Source organism: Musca domestica, unplaced genomic scaffold (genome assembly GCF_030504385.1).
Source record: "Musca domestica strain aabys unplaced genomic scaffold, Musca_domestica.polishedcontigs.V.1.1 9, whole genome shotgun sequence".
Lineage (NCBI taxonomy): Eukaryota > Metazoa > Arthropoda > Insecta > Diptera > Muscidae > Musca > Musca domestica.
This window is the reverse complement of record NW_026712435.1, coordinates 16,607,566-16,635,193: the sequence shown is the minus strand read 5'-3', so window position 1 is coordinate 16,635,193 and position 27,628 is coordinate 16,607,566. Positions and strand designations below refer to the sequence as shown.

General features: G+C 35.9%; 1 protein-coding gene across 1 annotated transcript in view; it reads left to right on the top strand.

Moving 5' to 3' along the window:
* Positions 1-27,628, top strand: part of LOC101888302 (putative mediator of RNA polymerase II transcription subunit 26) — a 119,740-nt gene that overhangs the window by 77,659 nt on the left and 14,453 nt on the right. The window lies entirely within an intron of this gene.

Sequence of the window (27,628 nt, the reverse complement as noted above, 5' to 3'; positions counted from 1 at the left end):
GTAGCCCGACGTCAAGTAAGTTGGCCGGAAGAAAACAGCAACATCAGCAGAGTTGCTTCGCTTGGCCTAAAGTGGTGAACTGCCGAATTTAGTTTTCTCCGATGAGAAAACATTCGTTGTCCAGCAGTTGTAGACAATCAAAGTGGTCGTGTTTACTTGTCAAAGAGGTCAGCTGAATTGTGCACCTTCGGTTGGCCACCAGAACTCAAGCGCCGGCCATGGTGAAGGTGTGGGCCGCCATAACAGCCGATGGTCGCTCTCCGGTCGTATTAATCGACCGTGGCATCAGAATAAATGCCGGATATTATCGCGAAAATATTCTGGAGGGTGTATTAAAGCCTTGGGCACGCAAACATTTTGGCCACAGACCTTGGACATTCCAATAGGACTCAGCACCATCGCACTCAGCACGCGCCACCCAAGAATGGTTACAAAATGAGGTTCCTCGCTTCATTTCCAGAGCACAATGGCCACCAAAATCTCCGGATACCAATCCGTTGGGCTATTGTGTCTGGAGTATTTTTGAGAGCAAGGTTGGAACTAAAAAATACCAAAGTGTCGATCTCCTCAATCAAGCGCTTCGCCGGGAATTCATCAAAATGCCGCAGAGCAACATTCGGGCAGGGTGTGACAGTTTCATTGGCCGTTTCAAGGCCATAATTCGTGCCAAAGGTGACCAATTCGAACAAATCTAAACTTATTCTAAAATTAGATTCTATTTCCGACATTTTTTGCGTTCACGAATTTGGCACGAATTATGGCCTTCAAACGTCCAATGAAACCGTCACACCCTGTCCGAATGTTGCTCTGCGGTATTTTGGCTCATTCCCGGCGAAGCACTTGCTTGATGTGATCGATACTTTGGTATTTTTTAACGCCAACCTTCCTTTCCAAAATACTCCAGACACAATAGTCCAACGGATTGGTAAAAATTATGCATTTTGACTTTGTTGCAGTTTTTTTATCACACTCTGTATAAACAAGAAAATATAGGCTTTTTAAACCCTTTCCAAGTTAATTACCATTCATATTGTTAATTGTTGGAAACTCTGTTCGTGATTCCTCCCTATCAACATCCCATTGAAATCATTCAAAGGAAATATGGCTCGAGGCCAATTAAAATCTGCGCTACTTGTTGCAGACAGAAAGGCAGGTGATGGTGGTGGTGGTCACCAGATATTTGCCGCGCCCTCCTAGTCACAAATTAGTCACACAACATTCTGCCAGCAACGAATGAAAGTGCACATAGTTCGAACTTTGTATTCCAAAGAATTTGTGGGATTTTTTCTCTTTGCCTTGATCAAAATCGAAATTTCCAATAATTACCTGATGCATCTAACATTTTAATTTTCAAAATTAAATTCCTATGAAAATTAAAAGGAAATTTAAGTTGACAAAGAATATTTTTGTTCGATTGAATTAATTAAAGCTGTGGAATTTTTAAAAATTTTAAAGAATTTTTTGTACTCGTGAAGTTTGTTAGAATAATGGAGACAAATAACGAGAAAGAATTTTTCCAAGGCTTTGCAGAGCTTCAAGAGTGGATTTTTAAAGGATTTTTTCCAAGGCCTTGTGGAGCTTCAAAGGTAGATTTTTTAAATAATTTTTTCCAAGGCCTTGTAGAACTTCAAACGTGGATTTTTTAAGTTTTTTTTTTCAAGGCCTCCCAGAAGGAGAGGACCGATATATCTCAAGATGTAGTCCGATATATCCCATCTTTACACTTGGTTTTGTATTGATAGAAATATTGGGTTGTGCCGAGTTTGCATGGTTTTTTTTTTTTTTTTTTCAAAATTTAGACCCGTTGTGAGAGAGGTACCAGAAACAGTGGTTCGTTCTATGCGTTCTTTATATCAGATTTTGTGTGGATATAAATATTGAGACGTGCGAAATTGGAAGACAATCAAACTCTTATTTCACATTTTATAAGAGTTATAATTACTGAAAATGTTGACCCGTACCAGTTGTAGTGATGCGATATGTCCCATCTTTATGTCTGGTCTTGTACTGATAGAAATATTGGGTTATCCCTTCTTTGAAAACAAGCGGATGCTCATTTCGCTCATTTGTTGACCCCCTTTGTGGGGCGGTACCAGAAAAATTGAACCGATACCTACCATCTTCAATCATTTAGTGTTAATAAAAAAATATTGGGACATGGGAAATTTTGAAGAAAATCGGATACTTATTTGGGATTTTATGAGCGTTTTGTTATTCAAAATTTCAGTCATATGAAATAAGTAGTTATTTTTCACTAAAAATCGATTGAGTAGGTGTTTATTTACCGATCTTTGCCCGCTGAAAACAGAATAGCAGATCTATAATAATTTGTGGAGTTTATTTCTCGGCTGATTGAATATTATTCTTTCTCCTTTTTTTACCGACGAGTGGTGTAAACACATGTGCTGTATACTCGATTGGAAACCATTCACCGTTTGCATGGCAAATGCATGGTATCCGCATTTTGTTATCCAAAGCAACAAGAACAACAAAAATAAATAATTGAAAACCAAAACACCAGAGTTTATTCCCCCTTTTTCTTTGTCAAACGAAATATACCTGAACTGTTTGATTTGTTGCTTTTTTTTTGCAATTATTCGAATGTCGTGTGCCAATAATTCACCGATAACAACAACGATATCATCGTCATTGCTCTTGTGTGTGTGTGTTTTTTTTTTTTCATATATTGACCAGGCCAATGTGCTGATGACAGCTTCATATTTGAATGCCAATGTTATGAACAGTTACATAGAACCGCTGGGGGATTTGGATATAATTTTTATTTTATCATATCTCCTATATTTGTGCGGATTTCCATCAGCCAGTCAAACATATATATGTGTATGTCATTGAAACTATTTTATTATTTTTTCTGATCAGCCGATTTTTCCTCCCTCTCTTAGTTGAAGAATTTAATATATTTCTGTTGACATACAGGGTGAGATAAAAAACTGCAACAAATTCAAACGCCATAATTTATTTATTTTTTTTTAAATGAAAGCAAAAAAATATCGGAAATAGCAGCAAATTTTAGAATAACTTTTGATTTGTTAGAATTGGACCTTTATGGTTTTCAAACGACCAGTGAAACTGTCACACATTCCCCGAATGTTGCTCTGTGGTATTTTGGCCCATTCCTTGCGAAGCGCTTGCTTGAGGTGATCGACACTTTGGTATTTTTTAGTGCCAACCTTGCGTTCCAAAATACTCCAGACACAATAGTCCAACGGATTGGTATCCGGAGATTTTAATGGTCATTATGCGCTGGAAATTAAGCGAGCAACCTCATTTCGTAACCATTATTGGGTGGCAATAATATTCGGCATTTCTTCTGATGCCACGGTCGATTAATACAAGCGGTGAGCGACCAACGGCTGTTATGGCGGCCAACATCATCACCATGGCCGGCACTTGAGTTCTGGTGGCCAACCGAAGGTGCACATTTTCAGCTGACCTCTTTGGCAAGTAAATACGATCATTTTGTTTGTTTACAAACTGCTGGACAACGAATATTTTCTCATCGGAGAAAACCAAATTCGGCAGTTCACCACCTTCGGCCAAGCGAAGTAACTCTTTAGCTCTTTTGAGTGTGTTTTCTTTTTGTTGCGGTGTAAGTTCGTGCACTTTTTGGAATTTCAATGGCTTTACCCCGAGCTCATTATTCAATATTTTCCGAATGGAATATTGCGATATATTCAGCTCACGTGCCATTTTTCGTCCTTGCCACTGCGACGCGGTTTTCGATCAAGTCGCTTCTTTACTTTTGGAACCATTTCTGCTGTTGTTGCTGTTTTCTTCCATCCACTTCCTTGACGTCGGGCTACGCTACCAGTATCACGGTAACGAGCGATGGTACGAGACACAAAAGATTTATTCACATTTAAATGCTGGAGTGCTCTAACGATAGCCAATTGTGGTTTTCCAGCCAAATATAAAGAAATCACACTATCACGCTTGAGGTCCATCACGAATAACTTATTTTCTGGAAAATTCTCACAAAAATGCTTGCTTGTACGCTTATAAACAATATAATGAGCTGTCACTGGAATAATTTTGACAGCTGTCGGACGAGTGACTTAGAAATGACAGCAGTCTGAAGTTGGTTGCAGTTTTTTCATCTCACCCTGCTGTATATCCCACGGAGGGTATATATCCCACCATTTTAAGGGGGGGTATATTAACATTGTCATTCCTTTTATAACTCCCCGAAATATTCATGATAGACCCTACAAAGCGTAATATTCTAAGTCGATTTCCGTCTTTCTGTTGTAATCAAGCTATCTTGCGAACGAATTTAGATAAAAGACTAAAATTTTGCAGACATGCATATTTTGCCAGTAGGCAGGCTAAGTTAGTAAATGGGCCATGTCGGTCCACGTTTTCGTATAACCCCCACATAATGATACCACCTCCCCATATTCGGTTTTTTTATGATTTTAGCCCATTTTTTCAATGAAATTGTTTCAAAATACACACCAGGAGTTCCTGCTGAGAACTGTACCCCCTGGAAGAGAAATATCTATATGGGTCCACGATATCGTATACCCCTCATATAACGATACCTCCCGATATTCGCTATTATGATGATTTTAGCGACATCATTCACCAGAATTATTTTAAGTTTCGTATTTGCACTTCGTAATGGGTACTACAGCCTATGACAAAAAATTTCGTATGCAGCTCCACCTTTTCGTATAGTCCCCATATAACGGTACCTATGTTTATTCGGTATTTTGATAATTTTCGCGACATTTTTACCAGAATTGTTTTAAATTTTGTATTTAAAGTTCGTAGTTGGTGCTACAGCTTATGACTAAAAATCGTGTATGCAGGTCCACGTCTTCGTATAGCCATATAACGATACCAACTCCCGATATTCGGTATTTCTATGATATTAGCGATATTATTAACCGGAATTGTTTCCAATTTCATATTTGCCCTTCATAACGGGCAGTACAGTCTATGACAAAACAAAAATTCGTATGCAGTTCGTATAGCCTCTATATAACGGTACCTCCCTTTCTCCGGAATTTTAATGAATAAATAATGTCGCTATTTAACGGAATTTTTTTAAAATTGCGTAAATGAAGTTCGTAATGGGTTCTACAACCTATGACAAAAAATTACTAATGCAGGTCCTCGTCTTCGTATAGCCCCCATATAGGAGTTTCACTTAAAAGGTATTTTTCTACGGATTTTTTTTTTTTTTTTTTTTTTTTTTTTTTTGTGAAAATTTTCAAATTTCTTCCAAATGATTGAGGGTATTAAAAGTTCGGCCCGGCCGAGATTAGCTGCTTTCTTAATTGCCCAAAGTTTATAATGCTTTTGGATTTTTTGGCATTCTTCATATTCCGACCGCACTTAATGTTCATACTAATTTTTTGCATTTGAAATATATATCAAACTTCATTTGTACGTAGGTTATATATGTGCAGCTAGAAATATTTGCGGTTTATTAACCTTCAACGATGGTATGCAGTAGTCAATCGACACATCGAAATGTATATCAAATCTTCAATTTCATTTGACAAAAGTGGATTCTTAAAATAATTTCCGTAAACAAATGACAAAGACATAGAATTATAAAGATGGGACAAGACAGAGTAAAGATATGGCAACCCTGTGAAAATACCTCTGTTGTTATGATATCGTAACAACACAGTTAGCAATGTTATGCGATTTAAACCGCTTAGGCAATATGCAATTAATTTGAAAAGTCTATGGAATAGAATTTTGAAACCCAATTTTTGGATTTTTTTAAACCTTTGTTTGTCATTTTTTTCTATAAATGTGTTTTTTATATTAACATGGTCCTGTCATGAACTGTTATCTGGATAGTATAGACATAAACCATTTGCTCAGAATGCATTTTGTCTAGTCTTTACCATTTTAGGTCTTTGCAAATGACTTTCATAAAATCGATAAAAAAAAATAAAATAATTTAGATTTGTTCTATGACAGTTTTAATGGAGTTCAAATATCTCAAAGGGCATATTTTGTTTTTTTTTTTTTTTTTTTTTTTTTTTAATAGAAAAAATATGCACCAATCGTTTGTTGTTGTTGCAATTTTGCAGTCATTGCTTTGATATGGTCGGTCAATGTTCCATATATTACCCTGACTGACTGATAGACTGGTTTCTAAAAAAGGTCATAAAAAATAAATATGAAATTGTTGTTGTTTTGCTGCTTTAAAAATTCTATATATTTATCTAGAATTTCAATGAGTTGTATTTGTGTACCATTTGTTGTTCTTGTTTTTTTTTTTCATTTTCATTAGTTGTTTTGTAATTCATTCGATTATTGCTGTTATTTCATTTCAAATCACTTTCAATATCATTTGGAATACGAAAGACACACACTAACGCACACACATTCGAAATAACATTAAATGCTATTCCCATATTAGAACTGTCGTTCATTTGTATTCGCTCATCCATTTAAACCCCTTTAATAATTCACATTAACAAAAGCAACAACAAACGACAACGATACAACAAATATGTTCATGGTTAACTATAATTGTTGTTGTTTTTGTTGCTGGTTTGTTTTTGTTTAATGAATTTCATTTAGAACAATTTGTTGTCAAATGTGGGCTTTTGTTTTTTTTCTTTTTTTTGCTGTTGCTATTTTGAAATTTAATTGTGGATACGACGTGGCGAGCATTGAGTATTTGTTGTTGTTTCCGCCGTTGTATCTTATTACTATTTAGTTTTATAGTAATAAATATATGCATGCAAATGTAAACGAACAGCTGTGTTTTAATTTATAGCATTACTGCCGCCGTCTGCCAAAATAATCAAAGAGAGAAATAAGCGAAAATGCGTAAATTATGGTCCGCGGATTTTAGTGTTGTGACCACTCGTTTACCACTCATTCTGTTAGCTAAAATTACTATAGAGGTACACGCTTTCGTATAACCCCTTACTGATGGTACCATCCGGATATTTGGCATCTGGATGATTTCAGGGATATTTGCTATTAGTGTTCGGTAATGAGACCCACCTCTCTGGTTGGAAAATTTCTCCACAGGTCCACGTTTTTCTATTTCCTCCATATGATGGTAGCAACCGATATTCGGTACTAGGAAGTGTCGGCTACTTCGTCAAGCGAGAAGTCCACCTTAAAATTTTAAATTCGTTTCAGTAGTGTTAGGTCATTTTAGTACTCAAAATGGACAATTTCTTCAGTTTGAAACAATTTTTGAAATCATCGTACTAAATTTTCAGACTTTCAAGGTTTTGTATATTTATCAAGTTTTTCCTTTCTCGGAGAGAATAAAAGAAACATGTTTACTTTTTACAAAAAAAAAAAAAAAAAAAAAAAAAAAAAAATCGTTCATTTAGAAGTTTACCTTTGGGGATATAAGCAACATTTTTTTTTTTCAATTTTTCTGTTGAAACCATTTCAATGTCTCCATAGGTAAACCCTAGATACCAAAAGTGACCTCAATATCAGCTCAGCTCTATCCCTTCACCAGATACCAAATTTAATAACATTTGGTACATCTCTAGTTTAGTAAAAAACATTTGGATTTTTTCGAAATTTTTTTAGGGGTAGGGAAACTATTTTTTGGGAACGGACTCAGAACCCCAGAAAGTCCAGGTTCAAGTCCCGGCCTATATTCGTATCCAATATAACCGTTTGAAAGCTTTTGAAAATACCTATCCAACAAGTGGTCTCATGATGCGGTTCAGAAGTTATAGTCAAATTATCGATTTTTTTTGACCCGAATTTTATATAAAAATTCGAAAAAGGACCCTTTATGGGAAAAAGGACCATTCATAAAAATTTCAAAAAATTGAATAGATTTTACTAAACTAGAGTTGAGCCCATTTGTTACTTTTCGAACAACTATAGTACCCATTTGCAAAACCACCCCAAGATCTCAACACCAGATACCAACAGAGACCTCAATATTAAATTTCAGGCCTACACATTCACTCAATACCAAATTTAGTAACATTTAGTACATTTGTCCCTTCACCTAATACAAAATTTAGTAGTATTAAGTGCTTTTATAATAATTATAGTACTCAGTAAGAATCTCCATATCGGCAGTGACCTCAATACAAAATTTAATGATTCCAGCTCTTTAACTTCCTCAGTTACCAAAAATACACTAACAGTGACATCTACATCAGATTTCAGGATTTCAGCTCTATCCCTTCACCTAATACCAAATTTAGTACCACTTTGTACTATTCGAACAATTATAGTGCGCATTCCCAAAACCCGCTCATTTTCCCAACCACAGACGCTAACAGTGACATCCATATAAAATTTCAGGAATCCAGCTCCATCCCTTCACCCAGTAGCAATTTTAGAACTATTTAGTACAGCAATGACCTCGATATAAGATCTAAGGATTCCAGCTCTTTAATTTCCCCCATTACCAAATGTAGTAATTTATAGTACACCTAATACAAATTACATCCATACTTCACTCACAGATACCAACCTCAATGTCAAATTTCGGGATTCCAGCTCTATCCCTTTACCCAATACCCAATTTCGTACTTTTGGAACAAGTATAGTACGCACTTCGAAGACCAGCTCGTTTTCTCAACCACAGTCACTAACAGTGACATCCATGTCATATTTCAGGATTCCAACCCCATCCATTCACCCAGTACCAATTTTAGCACTAATTAGTACTTTTCATACAACTTAGTATATATTTCCATAACTAACTCTATGTTTCAAACCAGATACCAACAGAGACCTCAATATCAAATTTGGCGAATCCAGCTCTATCGCTTTACCCAAAACCAAATTTAGTAACATTTAGTACTTTTCGTACAAACATGGGACACATTTCCAAAACTAGCTTCTTTTCTCAACCACAGGTACTAACAGTGACATTTATATCAAATTTGAGGATTCCAGCCCTATCCATTCATCTAGTACCAAATTTAGTACAATTTAGTCCTTGTCTTACAAATATATGACGCATTTCCAAATCACCGTCAAATCACACAATCAACACAAATATCATTAGTAATCTAAAAATCAAATTTCAGAATTTTAACTTTATACAATACCACATTTTCTACTATTTTTGTACTTTTCGTACAATAATAGCACACATTTCCGAAACAACCTCCATATATTCTTAACAGCAACCATAATACCAAATTTCACATTTCAAGCAATATCTGTTCACCCAATACGAAATTGTACCAAATATTGTACTATTTAGTACTTTTCGTGCACTTGTAGTACACTTTTCCAAAAACAAATTTTTATCACAAATCCACACCCAACAGAGACCCTAATACAGAACTTCAAAATTCCTGCGTCATTCGTTCACTATCCAACCAAAGTGTGCCAAAATTTAGTACCGCTCAGTACAGTTCGCAAACTTAATACAGATTTCCAAAACCACCTTCATATTTCAAACTTACTTTCCATCCTTGATTCTCATATTAAATTTCAAGTTTTTGGATCTATCGGTTCACATAATACCAAGTGGTATAATTTTAGAAGTTTAGTGCCATTTTAGAACATTTCGTAACTATAAAGTTCGTATTTCCAAAAACCCTTGGTATATCAATCTTGAATTCCATCAGTGACTTGCATTCCAAATTTCAATTTGGACGGAATTTCAGCTCATTCCGTTTGTCCAATACAAAGTCTTCAATTTTTGGTACTTTTCAGTGCTTTTGTAGCCCTAAAACCCAGTCGTACCACACGCCTATGCACCAAGACTAACCCTCCTGCAAAATGTCATGATTCTAGCTTCAGTTGTTTCGTCTGGGCGTTGATTCTCAGTCAGTCAGTTTTTATACCCTCAGTCATATGGCTAGTTAGGGTATGTATCATTTAATACGGACGGTTTTAGACCCTGATCTCTTTGAAACAAATCCGTTTGCGGAAGATTGTATCCGATTTGGTCGAAACTTGGTACATTATAATATTATTATCAAACATAGATCGAGTTCGGACATGGACAATATCGGCCCACTCCTTCTGGTGCCCCTCCCACAAAAGGTAAACATTTTCAAAGAAAATAATTTACAATAATAATTTACAGAACTTGCTGCTCCAACTTTGCACATCCGAATATTTGCATCAGTGCTAGGTCAGGTGCGAAAATAGACAATATCAGTACAGTCAATCAGTAAGTGTCCGGTTGTTAATAAAAATATTGTGATGTGCGTGATCATCACAATATTTCTATTAACACAAGATCTGCTGTGAAGATGGGATATATCGGTCCACCCTTCTGGAACCTCCCCCACAAAGGGTTCATAAAACTCGAAATAAACTACCGATTCCATTCAGACTTGGCACATCTCAATATTTCTATCAATAAAGATGTTCGAAATCGGACCTTTCCTTTTGCTACCCCCTCCACAAAGGTTCAAAGTTTTGAATAACTAAAACGATTATAAAATCCGAAATAAGCATCCGGTTCTTTTCATATTTTACAGATCCCATTATTTCTACTAACGCGAGATCTGTTGTGAAGATGGGATATATCGGTCTACTCCTTCTGGTACCTCACCCAGAAAGCCTAACAATTTTCAGCGATTCTTAACAACAAAATATTTCTCTTAACCAGAAACCTGAGATTAATATGGAATTAATGATTTCGCATATAATTGGATATAAATATTAGATTTTTTTATAATTTTGCCCATACCAATATTTTCATTTGTATTAAATGAAGTATGAAAACGTAATATTTCGATCGACTATATCTAGAACCTCATCCACATTCTAACATTTTTCCAAAAATTATCACATATCTCATATAAATTGAAGGAAGTATTCGATGTAGTCCAAACTTGGCACGTCGCAATATTTATATCATATTTAATTAGGTTCGATACGAAATTGACAATATTGGCCCATTCCTTCGAAGCCTACTCTCCATGGAGGGTCCACAATTTGAATAATCATAACAGAAGTCAAAATATATTTAAATAATCGAACATTGGCTACGGGTATACATCTGCGGGTAAAACCGACTGATACTTTTTAACTTGTTAATTTTTTATTATTTCTCCTTCAGATACTTTCAACTTTTTCCAAAGATTAATCGTATTCTTAGTAAAGGATTTTAGTTAGCAGTTTGTAATTTGCCGCAATGTATTTTCTTATTTTTTAATGACATACATATATACTGCGCAGATGTCTGTAATCATTAAATGCCAGTAAACTAAGTTCTTATCATTTCATAAAATAATTACAAGTTAGCTTTGTTCTTCTCGATCCCATTCTTCATAAGCATTTGGTGTTGTTGTTGTTGTTGTCGCTGCACTTGTTGTGTTTACACATCTTTTGTCCGCAAGTGACTCGAGTTTGAGCAGCGCACATTTCGATTTATCCGCCCCGCAAAGTTAGTCTGTCTGTCTCTCCGTTTCTTTTGTGTTTTGACATTCTGCTGGAATTGAAATTAATTTAAATGAAATTTAAACGTTTTGTGTGACAACACACAATCATACAAATCATTCCAAGCGAGTGATTCAACGATACCAGCGAGTGTCGCGGCTATCCCAGCACAAAAGAATTGCAATTCGAATATCAAAAAAAAAAAAAAATATATACATATTCAAATGCGAAATATTTTTTCTTTTTATTCCAATGTGGGCTGGATGGATAGATAGCAGCCAGCCCCCGATTATACTAAAATAATCAAAATTTGCAAAGAAAAAAATTTAAGGCAACTTACAAACAAATATTTTAAATAAATTATCTTCTGTAAAAAAAAAAAAACACAACGAAACTTTTACGACGACATTCCAAACAAAATCGTAAAAGTTATTTTCCTTTAAATCTTCAACAATTGACGTTGAAGAACAAAAACATTTAATTGTTATGATTCTCTCGAGAATCGTTATTTTTGTTTTTGTTGTTTTTTTTTTGTGTTTACTCTCAGTTTGAATATTCAAAATTTTGTTTCAAGTCAAAAAAAAATGTAAACTGAAGTCAGCGAACCTTTTCACTTTTAATGTGGAACCTGTTGCACTGGGAAGAATGTTCAGTCCACAGGACATTGACTTGAAATAGTTAATTATTATGACTTTTGTATTTAATTAGAAAGATATCCTGTGGAATCTTGTCACAGAGATGATTTTTACACCCTCCACCATACATAGTATGGAGGGTATATTAAGTTCGCCATTTCGTTTGTAACTCATCGAAATAATAATTTTTGACACGAAGACAACGAAGAAGATTTAGCCCTGTCCGGTATTTTGATATTTGTAACCAAATATTTTAATGAAATTGTCTTAAAATCCACAAAAGATGTTCCTACTGAGTACTTTACCTCCTGAAAGAGTATTGTATATATAGGTCAACGATATCGTACATCCCCTATATAAGGGTACCTCCCTATATTCGGTGTTTTGATGATTTTAGCTACATTTTTCAATGGAATTGCCTAAGAGTCCATACTAGATGTTATTTCTAAGCACTTTACCCTGGAAGAGAAATGTCCACGATACCGTATATCCTCAACATAACGGTGTCCCCACAATGTTCCAGATTTTGACGATTTTAGGGAGTTGTTTCAAATTTCGTATTTAGAGTTCGTAATGGGAACTACAGCCTATTACAAAAAATTGTGCATGCAGGCCCGTATAGCCTCCATATAAAGGTACCTCCCTATATTCGGTACTTTGGCAGTTTTAGGTAGAACATTCACCAAAATTGTTTGAAATTTCGTATTTGAAGTTCCTAACAGGTACTACAGCTTGTGACAGAAAATGGTCTATGCAGGTCCAGGTCTTCGTATAGCTCCGATATAAAGGTACCTCCCAATATTCGGTATTTTGATGAATTTAGCATCATTATTCACCGGATCATTTTCAAATTACGTATTTAGAGTTCGTAATGGGAACTACAGTCTGTGACAGAAAATTGTCTATACAAGTCCAGGTTTTCGTATAGGCCCCATATTTCAGTTCCTCCCTATATTCGGTATTTTGACGATTTTAGGTAGAACATTCACCAAAATTGTATGAAATTTCGTATTTGAAGTTCCTAACAGGTACTACAGCTTGTGACAGAAAATGGTCTATGCAGGTCCAGGTCTTCGTATAGCTCCGATATAAAGGTACCTCCCAATATTCGGTATTTTGATGAATTTAGCATCATTATTCACCGGATCATTTTCAAATTACGTATTTAGAGTTCGTAATGGGAACTACAGTCTGTGACAGAAAATTGTCTATGCAGGTCCAGGTCTTCGTATAGGCCCCATATATCAGTACCTCCCTATATTCGGTATTTTGACGATTTTAGGTACAATACACACCGAAATTGTTTGAGATGAAGTATTTGAAGTTCGTAATGGATGCTACAGCCTGTCTATGCAGGTCCAGGTCTTCGTATAGCTCTGATATATCCGTACCTCCCTATATTCGGTATTCTGGTGATGTTAGCTACATCATTCACCGCTTATTTCAAGTTTCGAATTTGAATATGGTAATGGCTTATGACAAACAATGCCTATATAGGTCCACGTTGTATAGACCCCAATATAACGGCTATGTTCGGTATTTTTAAGACTTAAAAAGAATTTTTAACGGATTTTATTTTTTGAAAATTTCAAAATTCGTTCCAAATGGTGGTGGCTTTTTAACTTGTTATTTGTTTCAACTTATTTATTGATTCTTGGGATGCTGTTTTGTAAGTAGTTACTTGTGCCAAAACTTCATTGTTTTCAGAATTCCGACTATTTATTTTATGTTAAAGAGTTTATAATAAAGTCCAGAATTGCCAAACATTTTTTATTTGGACTTCGTAATCGATGGAAAATTCCTCTATCCCACAATAGAAAAATTCCATTGGTAGTCCCCTTTGCAAAAGTCAATATTTAACAAATTAAGGGAAAGCCTTTTTAGCAAATAAAATTACAAATCGGATAGACCAGATTATTTATTTAGTTAGTAAATCGATACGGTTAGCAAAACTACGCACGACCTTAAAACAACAACCTCTTGCAATGGAGAAAAGGCCACAAGAAAAGTGGAAAAATTGCGGCAGGCGAGACACTAGACACCTAGCCAGTGGCATTCTAGGTCCGCACACCACCACCACCACCCAGCCATTAATGTTTACACAGTGATAAGATATTGATTCCGTTCGATTCAATGCAAATAGTGAGATAGCAACGTCTAGGTCTCTGTGTACGTAATATTTATTTAAAACACACACACACAAACAAATACAACAACAAGACAAAAAAATCATAGGAAAATCTGGAAACTGAAATAATTGATATCAATTCGATGATAAATGAACACAATAACGGGATTTAATAAATTCTTTGAAATATTAATTCGTAGCTTGGAGCGAGTTTGTCACATCCATACATAACACCAACCCACACGGGCTCTGGAGAAAACCAACAGCACTTGTGTACAATGTAATTCAATAAAATAAAATTAATTTTAATTATTTGTTTTTGTTATTGTCATTGGTGGTAAATATTTTGAAATCAATGGAAAAATTACAAAACTGGGATGCTGCTGCTGATGATGTGTGAAATGCGGGATGACAATGATGATGAGTATCCATCGAAATGCAAATTAGTGTTGTTTACAAACAACAAACCATTAAATGGAAATAAATAACAATAATTGTGGGGAGGAATATGTTTCAGTCTCGATTTTGATGCGGAGAGGTCAAAAAACAATGGGGGACTGACAATCAATAGTGGAATTGGTGCGGCTTGTCATTTATTTCGATTTAATGAAATAAAATATTTTTGTTGTCAAAGATATCATCGGCATACTTTTCGAGTTATATTTAATAGATTGAAATATTTTGTTTTTGCAAAATTATTTAAAATTGTGTTGAATCTACAAAACTTTTCTTTTTTCAGTAAAATTTTGTACCACATCGAAATAACGATTTGAGACAACTAGGTCTCTTTGGACCAAACCCTTTTCTGGACATTTGGAGTCGATCTAGCGATTTGGTCCAAACTTGATAGATCGTAATATTATTATCAAACTTAGATCGAGTTCGGAGATGGGCAATATCGGCCCACTCCTTCCGGTATCTCCCCACAAGGGGTCAACATTTTGAATATCCACGAATCTCATAAATCTCGAAATTAACATACGATTCCATTCATACGATACCAAGGTACATCTCAATATTTCAATCAACACAAGATCTGTTGTACGGATGGTAGAGATCGGAAATTTTCTTTTGGTACATCACCCACAAAGGGGTAAAATTTTGGATAAGTTTATATCTCTCATAAAACTCTCAAAACACTCTCTTCAAATTTCACACATTCCAATATTTCCATTAACACAATATCTGGTGTGAGAAAGTGATATATCGATCTACTCCTTCTATTACCTCCCCCACAGAGGGATCAATAACCAAACTCCCTAGAAATGCGAAATAAGCGTCCGATTCTTTTCAAACTTCACGCATCTCAATATTTCTTCTAACACAAGATATGATGTGAAGATGATAGACATCGGCCTACCCCTTGTGGTACCACACAAACGATCACAATTTTAAATAATTAAATCTCTCATAACTTGGTATATCTTAATATTTCCTTCAAACAAGAGATCTTTGAATTTTTCTGTCCTCTCCCACCCCCACAAGAAGTTAAAATTTTAATTTACAATTATTCGCATAAAATTGATGTTCTTTACATTTTGCAAGTCCCAATATTTTTATTAGTATTAGATGAAGTGGAATACTTCGCAAAGACATAGAAGTGTAAAGATAGGACAAGACAAAAATAAAATATGGCAACCCTGTGAAAATGCCTCTGTTGTTACGATATCATAACAACATAGTTACCAATGTTAACTGATTTAAACCGCTAAGGCAAAATGAAAAATTTTGAAAAGGTCTATGGAATAGAATTTTGAAACCAAAATTTCGATTTTTTCAAATTTTTATTTGTTTTTCGTTTTGTTAATTGTGGTTTTTATATTAACATGCCTCTGACATATGCTGTTACTCTATATTGTAGACACAACCCACTTGCTCAAAATGCATTTTGTCTAGTCTTTACCATTTTAGGTCTTTGTACTTCGATCCTCATGCACATTTCACATATCTCATATCAAGTGAAGTAAATACTCGATATAGCTCAAATATGGCAGGATAAAATATTTACATCAGACTTATATCAGAGAGGAGTTGGACAATATTGGCCTTCATATCTTAACTACGGAGGCCAACAATGACATCTTCATCAAATTTCAGGCTTTCAGGTCTATTCCTTCACCCAATACCACATTTAGTACCATTTAGTACTTTTCATACAATTATAGTGCACATTTCAAGAACCACCTCCTATCTTAATCTTAATTCCAAATACCAATGTTGACCTCAATAACAAATTTGAGGATTCCAGCCATATTCCTTCGCCCAATACCAAATTTGGTATTTTTCCTACAAATATGGAATGCATTTTCAAACCACCGCCAAATCTCAAACACAGATACTAAATATCATATTTCAGAATTTCAGATCTATTCCTTACTTCCCAATACCAAATATAGTATCATTCAGTTGATTCCGTATAAACCGCCTCCATATGTCCAGGATACACATGTACAGCGTCCCAAATACTAAATTTTAGTTTTCAAGCACTATCTATTCACTCAGTACCAAATTGTACCAAATATACTATTTAGTACTTTTCGTGGACTCAGTACACTTTTCAAGAACCTCCTCTTTATCACAAACCTACCACCAAAAGGGACCCCAATATAACATTTCAAAATTCCAGCTTCATCCGTTCACCCTTAACCAAACTGTTCCAAATTTAGTACGATTTATTACAATTCGCACACTTAGTACAAATTTTCAAAACCACCTTCATATATTAAACTTACTTACCTTACTTCTCATACAAAATTTCAAGCTTTTAGCTTTAGCCGTTCACACAATACCATTTCAGAAATTTAGTAACAGTTTAGAACGTCTGCTAAATTTAAAGATAGAATTTTCAATAACTTTGAAAGTGCATCAATTCTGCGCCCCATCAGTGGCTCTCATTCCAAATTACCAGCTCTATTGGTTCATCATAATTCCAATTTGTACCAATTTTAGTACCATTTAGTACGCATAAGTACGAATTTCCAAAACTTCCTTCATACCCTCAATCCTACACTCCCACAGTAATTCAAACTCCAAATTTTTTAATTATCAACCCCCCCCCCCCCCCCCCCCTCACCCCTTTTCTTTGTTCTCCCAAATATAAATTGTACTATTTTTCTTAATATAAGCACCAATCCTACATTGCGTTGTGTTATTTCCAATTTTCAGGATCCCAGCTCTATTGGTTCACCCAAATAGAAATTGTAGCAAATTTAATACCATTTAGTGCACTTAAGTACAATTTTTCGTAACTACCTACATCATAGGAATCCCAATTCTATTGGTTCAGCCAAATAAATTGTACCAAATTTTGTACACATGAGTATGAATTTCCAGAGCATTCCTCAGTCCTAAAATGCAATAGTAATCTTATTTCTAAATTTCAGAACTCTAGCACTACCGGTTAACCCAAATCGAAATTGTACCAAATTTTGTACCATTTTGTTAATTTTCGTACAAAAAAGTACGAATTTCGAAAATTTTCTCCATTTCCCTGTCCTACACTCTCCTAGTAATGTTAAGTCAAATTTCAGTATTCCAACTCCATTTGTTACTCCAAAATAAAATTGTACTAAATTTAGTACCATTTAGTATTTTTCGTATACATGAGTACACACTTCCAAAACTACCACCTTACATCGACTCTACTCCTTAACATTGATTTTCATTCCAAATTTTAAGTTTTTAGCTCTCATCGTTCACATGATACCAAATGTAACCAAATGTAGTACATTTTAGTACTTTTCGTACACTTATGGTGGGTATTTATAAAAACCCTTTGGCACATCTATCATATACTCCATCAGTGACCCTCCTTCTAAGTTTAAGAGTTATAGCTCTACTACATCCTCAAATACAAAAAGTACCATATTTAGTACCTTTCAATACTTTTCGTATCGTTCTAGTACGAATTTTCGAAAACCCAGCCATGAGTGACCCTCACCCAATATTTCAAGATTTTAGCTTCAGCCATTTCGTTTGGGCGTTGATGAATCGTTAAGTTAATTACTTTACTCTTCTATTAATATAGATATATGACCTTTTTATACCCTCAGCCATATGGCTACAGAGGGTATATATCATTTGATACGGCCAAAACGTGCCTAGTCGAAATAACGGTTTTAGACCCTAGGTCTCCTTGGACCAAATCCGTTTCAGAACATTTGGATTCGATCTAGCGATGTCCGTCCGTCCGTCTGTCTGTCTGTCTGGCTGGCTGGTGCGCACGATAACTCTCGAAGGGAGTATCCGATTTGGTCCAAATTGGCTACAACGTAATATTTTTGTCAAACTTAGATCGAGTTCGGAGATGGGCAATATCGGTCCACTCCTTCTGGTACCTCCCCCACAAAAGGTCGAAATTTTCAAAAAATATATTTTTTGCACAGGAAGTGAAAGGGTAATCCGAATTTGCTCCAACTTTGCAAATCCTAATATTTGCGTCAGTGCTAGGTCAGGTGTGAAAATGGGCAATATCGGCCCACTCCATCAAGTACCTCCTCCACAAATGGTCAAAATTTTGAATAATTACAACTCTCATAAAATGTTATGTAAGAGTCCGATTGTCTTCAAATTTCACACATCCCAATATTTATATTAACCCAAGGTCTGGTGTTAAGATGAACAATATCGGTCCACTCCTTCTGGTACCTGCCCCACAAAAGGTCGAAATGTTCAAAAATATATTCTTTGCACAGAAAGAGAAAGGATAATCCGAATTTGCTCCAACTTTGCAAATCCTAATATTTGCGTTAGTGCTAGGGCAGGTGTGGAAATGGACAATATCGGTCCACTCCATCAAGTACCTCCCCCACAAATGGTCAAAATTTTGAATAATTACAACTCTCATAAAATATTATGTAAGAGTCCGACTCTCTTCAAATTTCACACATCCCAATATTTATATTAACCCAAGGTCTGGTGTTAAGATGAACAATATCGGTCCACTCCTTCTGGTACCTGCCCCACAAAAGGTCGAAATGTTCAAAATATATTCTTTGCACAGAAAGAGAAAGGCTAATCCGAATTTGCTCCGACTTTGCGAATCCTAATATTTGCGTCAGTGCTAGGACAGGTGTTAAAATGGACAATATCGGTCCACTCCATCAAGTACCTCCCCCACAAAATATTGAAATTTTGAGTACCCATGAAGCTCATAAATCGCCAAATTAACATCCGATTCCATTTAGACTTGGCACATCTGTCGAAATATTTATATCATATTTTGGGTCCGATAGGAAATGGGCAATATTGGCCCATTCCTTCGGGATCTGCTCCATAGAGGGTCAAACCTTTGAATAACCTTAACACTAGTCAAAATATATTTAGATAATCGAACATAGGCTGAGGGTATATCTCTGGCGGCAATACCGACTAATACTTTTTAACTTGTTTACTGTACATTTTGGAACTTATGTGGTGGAGGTCTAAAAAAGAAATTTTCTATTTTAAAAATAGCTCCAATATAGACAAAAAAATGGGTTGCGAAAATTTTTTAAATTTTTATATTGGACCCCTTTTATGGGGAGATACACAGGCAGATACAGATACAAAAGTGGACCAATGTTGTGAATTCTCGCACCTTAATCAAATATTACGATGTGTAAAATTTTGAATTACATTGGGTATTTCCCTCGCTCGAGATGAGATTTGTTTTTTTTTTTCGCCGATATTGCCCAAATACGATCTAAGTTTGGTTAAGTGTCCTAAACTCATTGACATAACAATGAGGCACATTTTGCTCAAACCAAATAATGCAATCCCTCTGTACCCGGTTATAAATAGCATTTTCTTTTTTCAAAATTTTGAAAGCTAAAAAGAAATATTTCGCAATGTGTCAAATTCTTTTTGGCTTGGTGGATCTCTCAAATTTATCGGTCAGACTGTATTAGCAAGAGATCGAAAGTCACATTCTTCGCACCTCGTATCATCACATGTTTGGTTGAGCGACTTAACTATCACCTCAACTACACAATTAACTAATTTGTATTAACCAAATTTGTGAGGGGTGTGTCCCGTGATTATTTTCCCCACCCCCAGCCACACCGGCTGTCTGTTGCCCCCCTACATCGACACTTTATGCCTATGTAAATATTTTCATTTTGCGTCGACCTCTATGTCGTCGGCTTTAATTGGAATTCGCAATAGCATTGAACGAACATTTAATGGAGGAGGGGGAGAGTGGGATCCATGGCATTTTATTCGATTTGTCATTTCTTTTTTGCCTTTTTTTCTCTCAGCCTTTTTTATTTTTAGAGGACGGAACTGCGGATGAACAAACAAACAATCAGAGAGGAAAAAGTCGAAATTACTTGTTGCAAACTAAGGCTATTTTTTTTCCTCCTTCCACCATCCATTTTTTATATGTTGCTTTGCACTGCTCCACTTTATCGCCGTCGCCTCCGCCGTTGCTGCTGGACAATCGGCAAACATTGAATAAAAGTTCATAATTGATGATAATCAATATCAATTGACGCAAAATTGTTAAAGCCATTTAAATGTGCTAAACACTTGAATGGACTGATGCAAAGACGAAAGAGGAGGCATAGATAGAACCTTTTAAAGATAGCTATTCAAAGGGACGGACTGTTAGACAACTCGACTGGCTGTTAGTACATTTGTAATAATTGGATGTGGGTACTTAAAAAATAATACCGTAGGCCTACTAAGACATAGTTATTTACCATCCAAAACAAAATATCTACGAACATAAGTTCAAAATTAAGCTGATATTGGTTGTTGTTGTAGCAGTAGTATATGTGGAGTAGTAATCTGGTTCAAGCTCCAGGTTTAAAAATACGGAAACTTTAAGGAGCTGTAACCAGAGATTTTCTGGAGTGAGTTGGGTAGGTTTAGCTGTGAAATTAAAGAGGTGCAGCGTATTGTCGTGCCCAATACGTATTGAGAGGACTACACCCTGGTTGTCTAGGCAGCTGATAGCTGATAGGGTTCTTCAGCTGGTTGGACTCCGAGAACGACATTCATCTTGTAATTGCTGATGGCATCTGCGATAGGCTTCTTGATCTAGAGGTTCTCTCTGTAGCACTGGGCCTCCCTCTCTAGATCATGTATGTCCTTCCTGACACGCCTGTGTTAAGGAGATGTATCCACCATATGATGGTTGGGATGACTCCCGCGGTAACACCCAAGCAGGTACTGCAACGAAAACATATAATTATGCTGACGTAAGGGAAGGACTTTCGCTTCCTTATGTAGATGGTACACTGGTGTCATGAGGAGGCACCCTGTCACAAGTTCTCAGGGCAGCGTTCCGGCAGGTCTGGATATGCTACCACTGCGTAGCACTAGTATTCGCAGACCACACTGGAACCGCATAGCTGACCACAGACCGACCTATAACGTTATAAGAGGTCAACAAAGTTTCCATGTCAGCACCCCAAGTGCTGCCGGCTAGCGTAAGGACCTTGTCCCTACTTTTCATCTTGTCACAGATAACTGTAGCGGAAGAAAACAGCAACATCAGCAGAAATGGTTCGAAAAGTAAAGAAGCGATTTGATCGAAACCCGCATCGCAGTGGCAATGCCGAAAAATGGCTCGAGAGCTGAACATATCGCAATATTCCATTCGGCAAATATTGAAAAATGAGCTCAGGGTAAAGCCATTGAAATTCCAAAAAGTGCAAGAGCTTACACCGCAACAGAAAGAAAATAGACTCAAAAGAGCTAAAGAGTGGCTTCGCTTGGCCGAAAGTGGAACTGCCGACTTTAGTTTTCTCCGATGAGAAAACATTCGTTGTCCAGCAGTTTGTAAACAAACAAAACAAGGAGGCACCTTCTGTTGGCCACCAGAACTCAGGCGTGTGGTCGCTTTCCGCTCGTCTTAATCGAACGTGGCATCAGAATAAATGCCGAATATTATTGCGAAAATATCCTGGACGGTGTATTAAAGCCTTGGGCACGCAAACATTTTGGCCGCAGACCTTGGACATTCCAACAGGACTCAGCACCATCGCACTCAGCACGCGCCACCCAAGAATGGATACAAAATGAGGTTCCTCGCTTCATTTCCAGCGCACAATGGCTACCAAAATCTCTGGATACCAATCCGTTGAACCTCAAGCAAGCGCTTCGCCGGGAACGGGCCAAAATACCGTAGAACAACATTCGGGCAGGGTGTGACGATTTGATTGGCCGTTTGAAGGTCATAATTCGTGCCAAAGGTGACCAATTTGAACAAATCTAAACTTATTCTAAAATTTGATGCTATTTCCGAAATTTTTTTGCTTTCATTCAATAAAATTTTTAAAAAAAAAATTAAAAATTATGGCGTTTCACTTTGTTGCTTTTTTTATCTCACCCTATACAATGTTTCGCCACAGGAGCTAGAACCATTATGAATTACAAATACCAATTTTTAAATAAATCGGTAAAAAAATATGGCAAAAAATCATCGAAATACACATAAATAATGTGTGCTGTATCATGAGTTCTGCAAACAATGTTAAATATAATTAGAATTTCATGCGAATTATGAATTTATATACTTTATGATGGGGACTACGACGTATATTTAAAGATGTTACAAACGGAAAGACAAAGTTAAAATACCCTCCTTTTACGTGGTGGAGGGTATAAAAATGTTTGACCTGGAAACCCAAATCCATGTTGTGGTTTTGAGAGTTTTTGACACCCAGAAAAAAAAAAATGATTGACTTTTTGGCACCAGTAACTACTTACAAAATAACATCCTTACCTCTTATTTTGACATGGACGTCCCATATGAAGTAAGAACTTACCAAACTGCCACCAAAAGGCAATTAGTTTGCTGTTTGGTAAGTACTAACTTGATATGCCTTGCCCGTGCTAAAATAAGTAAGTAGTTACTGGTGTAAATTTGAACTGAAGTGCTAGCTTAGGGCTATGATGTTATAGTGCTCCCAAAATGGCTTAATCCGATAACAATTTTCAGACCTAATGTTAATTGCAGTAATGCTGCCCCGAGTACGTCCCCCATAAGTAACGCCGCATTTCTATACCAGTTTTATCGTTCTCCTTCATTTGTTCTTTATTTTTTCTGGTCATATTTCCCCTCTCCTGTTATCATTTGTAATAAAAAAACAGTAGTTGTGGATATTGAATATTGAAAGTGAAAACGTGCTTTCGCAAAGGCTGCCGAACAACGAAAAATACCAACCATAATTGAGAAATTCCCAAGACGGACAACAATTTCATTGGCATTATAGAATTGTTGTCAGCGGTTGTTGGTGTCGTTGTTGCTGTTGCTGTTGTTTTTGTGGCGCATTTTAATTGATCCAGTATTTGGAACAATTACAACGAATGGTGATATAGGGGTTAGGCAATTGAATGGAACGCCATAATAAAAATGCTTAAGCAAACACTCAGCGGGAGGGACATTATCATCATCATCATCATCATCATCGTTGTAGTCGTTGTCATTGTCGTTATCGTGGTCATTATAGACATCTTGACAACACTAACAACAAACCACTCATTGATAATTTCGAAAAATCTTCACAAGAAAGAAGAACAATAACAAATTAATTTATCGAAATAATAACAATACTTGAGTAACAATCTAGAAATGCGAATGCATGTATATCAATTGGGAATTTAAAGGGTATCAAAATATTAACCCATATTTTGTATTTAACCGATAACAACAATGTGGCAACGATAATTGGTCGATAAAAAACACTTTAGCATTTACTTAATTGCCTGAAGGCATTCATACTTTTTGAGATGCTAGAGAGAAATTTTATATTTTGCAAATTGAGATAAATTTTTCTCTTCCATTCAATATCCATAAATATTCGGCAAATATTTCGTTGGTGTATGTGCCACATTTAGCAGTACTAGTAATGATAACTACATACCCTCTGAATTACCAGTATCTTCCATATAATTACAACTACATACCCTTTGCATTACCAGTAAGCTAAAAAACAATTAGTTATATTGAAATCACCAGCAACCAATATTCAAACAAGTAAAAAAAAGCTGTAAGTTCGGCCGGCCAGAACTTTGTATACCCTCCACCATTTGGAATAAATTTGGGAATTTTCAAAAAAAAAAAAAAAATCAATAAATAAAAAATCTCACAATTACCTAATATAGCCGTTATATTGAAGTCTATAGGCAACTTTTGTCCTAGACCATTACAATATTCAAATACGAAATTTAAAAAATCCGGTGAATAATGTAGTTAAAATCATCAAAATATCGCATGTAGGGAGGTACCGATATATGGCGGCTATACGAAGTCCTGGACCTGCATAAACAATTTTCTGTCACAGACTGTACTCCCCATTAGGAACTTCTTATGAAATTTCGGTGAATATTGCATCTAAAATCGTCAAAATACCGAATATCGAAAGGTACCGATTTATCGGGCTAAACGAAAACTCGGACTTTTTAACTTCAATACGAAATTTTAAACAATTTCGGTGAATATTATGCCTAAAATCATCGAAGTCCCGAATATCGGGAGTACCGTTTAATGGCAGCTATACCATATCATGGACCTATATAGACCTATAACATCTTGTTTGGATTTTCAGACAATTCCATTGAATAATGTAGCTAAAATCATCAAAAATACCGAATATAGGTGGGTAACATTATGTGGGGGATATACGATATCGTGGACCTATATAGACAATACTCTTCCAGGGGGTAAAGTACTCAGAAGGAACTCCTTGTGTGGATTTCATTTTCATTAAAAAATATGGCTACAATCATCAAAATACCGAATAACGGGGGTACCGTTATATGGAGGCTATATGATGTCGTAGACTTGACCTGCCTGCATACAAAAGACTGATCTGGGCAAAATGTTAGCTTCCTTTCTTTATTCGTTTTGACTCTAGCGTGATTACAACAGCCAGACAGACCGACCGACATGGCTAAATCGTCTTAGAATTTTACGCCGATCAAGAATATATATACTTTGTCAGGTTTAAAAATAGTTTTTTCGATAAGTTACAAACGGAATGACGAACTTAATGTGCCCCCCATACTTTGTATGGTGGAGGTTATAAAAATAAACCCAAAAATTTCGTCTCTTGCGCTGCACTGTTTTTGAAGTTATCTTTAAAATGAATTTGTTTGTTTTTATATGCTTTGTTTTATATTTGACCTAATAAACTAGTTTCAAAGCATGTCAATGCACCATAGAATGTCATACACATATATGCGTTCGTACGACAAGAATTGAAAGTTTCCAGGGTGACAGATTGTTCACTTCTTAGTTGTCGTTTGATAAGAATTTATAAATTGTAACCACCGCAAGGGTGGCACACATCTGCGTTAATAATTTTTTATGTTAGTTTTATGAGATTGAAAAAAATCATAAATAAAAAAATTTCTGTCATGAATGAATGAATTTTATATTAATTAATTTTAAAAATGTTTTGCACTTTGTATGAAACTCAATTACAGTTATTCTGAGCTGTTTTAAGTGATGCTAAAGTCCATAATGTTTTCGCTTTCTTTTCATCGATTGCAAGCAGCATTTGTTTTCCTTTACTCCATTATTCCGTTTATCTTTGGTTTAATAAACACTCTGATATTTTTTTTCGAAAAATTTACTGATTTTGGAAAATTATTATTTTTCTTGGGAAAAATTACCAAATTCCCTCGAGAACTGGAAGATTTTTTTACAATAATAATTACCATGAGCTTTCCAATGATGCCAATGCTGTCGCGGCAGAAGTTTTGTGAAAGGCGCAATTGACCATTGAATTATCCTTGTCCAAGGATCCTTCCACAAGTTGGCAAATATCTCGAAAACTGGCAGAATAAATACAAATACCCTGGAAAATTGACAGTTTTTTTACAATTTCCTTTTGCGAAATTTCCACCTATACCCATGTTTTCCCGGCAGAATTTTTGTTCATAGCGGAATTTTTCCTTTTTTTTAAGGATACCCTACAAATAACCATATACCTCGAAAAATGGTTGCATTGTTTATGCCCTCAGAACTGGCAGATTGTTTTTACAATTTCCCTTTGCGAATGAATAATAATTTCCATGAGCTTTCCAATGGTGCCCATACTGTCGCGGCAGAAGTTTTGTGAAAGGCGCAATTGACTATTGAGTTATCCTTGTCCAAGGATCCTTTCACAATTTGCCAAAAAATCTCGAAAACTGGCAGAATAAATACAAATACCCTGGATAATTGACAGTTTTTTTAAAATTTCCTTTTGCGAGTGGATAATAATCTACATGTGCTTTACACCTATACCCATGTTTTCCCGGCAGAATTTTTGTTCGAAGCGGAATTTTTCCTTTTTTTAAGGATACTCTACAAATGAGTATATACCTCGAAAACTGGTTGCATTGTTTATGCCCTCAGCCATATAGCTACAACGGTTTTAGACCCTAGGTCTCTTTGGACCAAATCCATTCCAGGACATTTGGTGTCGATCTAACGATGTCCGTCCGTCTGTCTGTCTGGTTCCGATTTGATCCAAACTTGGTACATCGTAATATTATTGTCAAACTTAGATCGAGTTCGGAGATGGGCAATATCGGCCTACTCTACTCTGATCAGGAAGAGAAAGGATAGTCCGATTTTGCTCCAACTTTGCAAATTCTAAAATTTGCATCAGTGCTAGGTCAGGTGCGAAAATGGACAATATCGGTCCACTCCATCAAGTACCTCCCCCACAAAGGGTCAACATTTGGAATAATTATAACTGTTATAAAATGTGATGTAAGGGTCCGATTGTCCGATTCAAATTACACACATCACAATATTTTTATTAATCCAAGTTCTAGTGTGAATATAGAATGTATCGGTCCACTCCTTCTGGTACCTCCCCCTCAAAGGGTCAAAATTTTGAATATTCATGGAGCTCATAAAACACGAAATCAACATACAATTCCATTCAGACTTGCCACATCTCAATATTTCCGTCAATCTGTTGTAAAGATGATAAAGGTCGGACCATTCCTTCTGGTACCTTGCCACAAAGGGTCAACATTTTGAATAACCAAAACGTCATAAAATCCGAAATAAGCATCCGGTTCTCTTCAAATTACGCACATTACAATATCTTTAATAACCCAAAGTCTGGTGGGAAGATGGTATATATCGGTCTACTCCTTCTGGTACCTCCCCACAAAGGGTCAATCATCCATGAAGCTCATAAAAGGCGAAAAAACGTCCGATTCCATTCAGACTTGATACATCTCAATATTTCCATCAACACAACAACTGTTATAAAGACGTTAGAGATCGCACCATTTCTTCTGGTAACTCTCCCACATGGGGTTCAAGATTTTGAAAAACAAAACGCTCATAAATCGCGAAAATTGGCATAAAATTGGATATAAATATTATCATTATCAAATTATCACATATCTCATATAAAGTGAAGGAAGTAGTACATATAGTCCAAACTTGGAACGTCGCAATATTTATATCATATTTAAATAGGTCCGATACAAAATGGTCAATATTGGCCCATTCCTTCGGAAAGTGCGCCATAGAGGGTCAGCAATTTGAATAACCATAACTGAAGTCGAAATATATTGTTATCATCGAAAA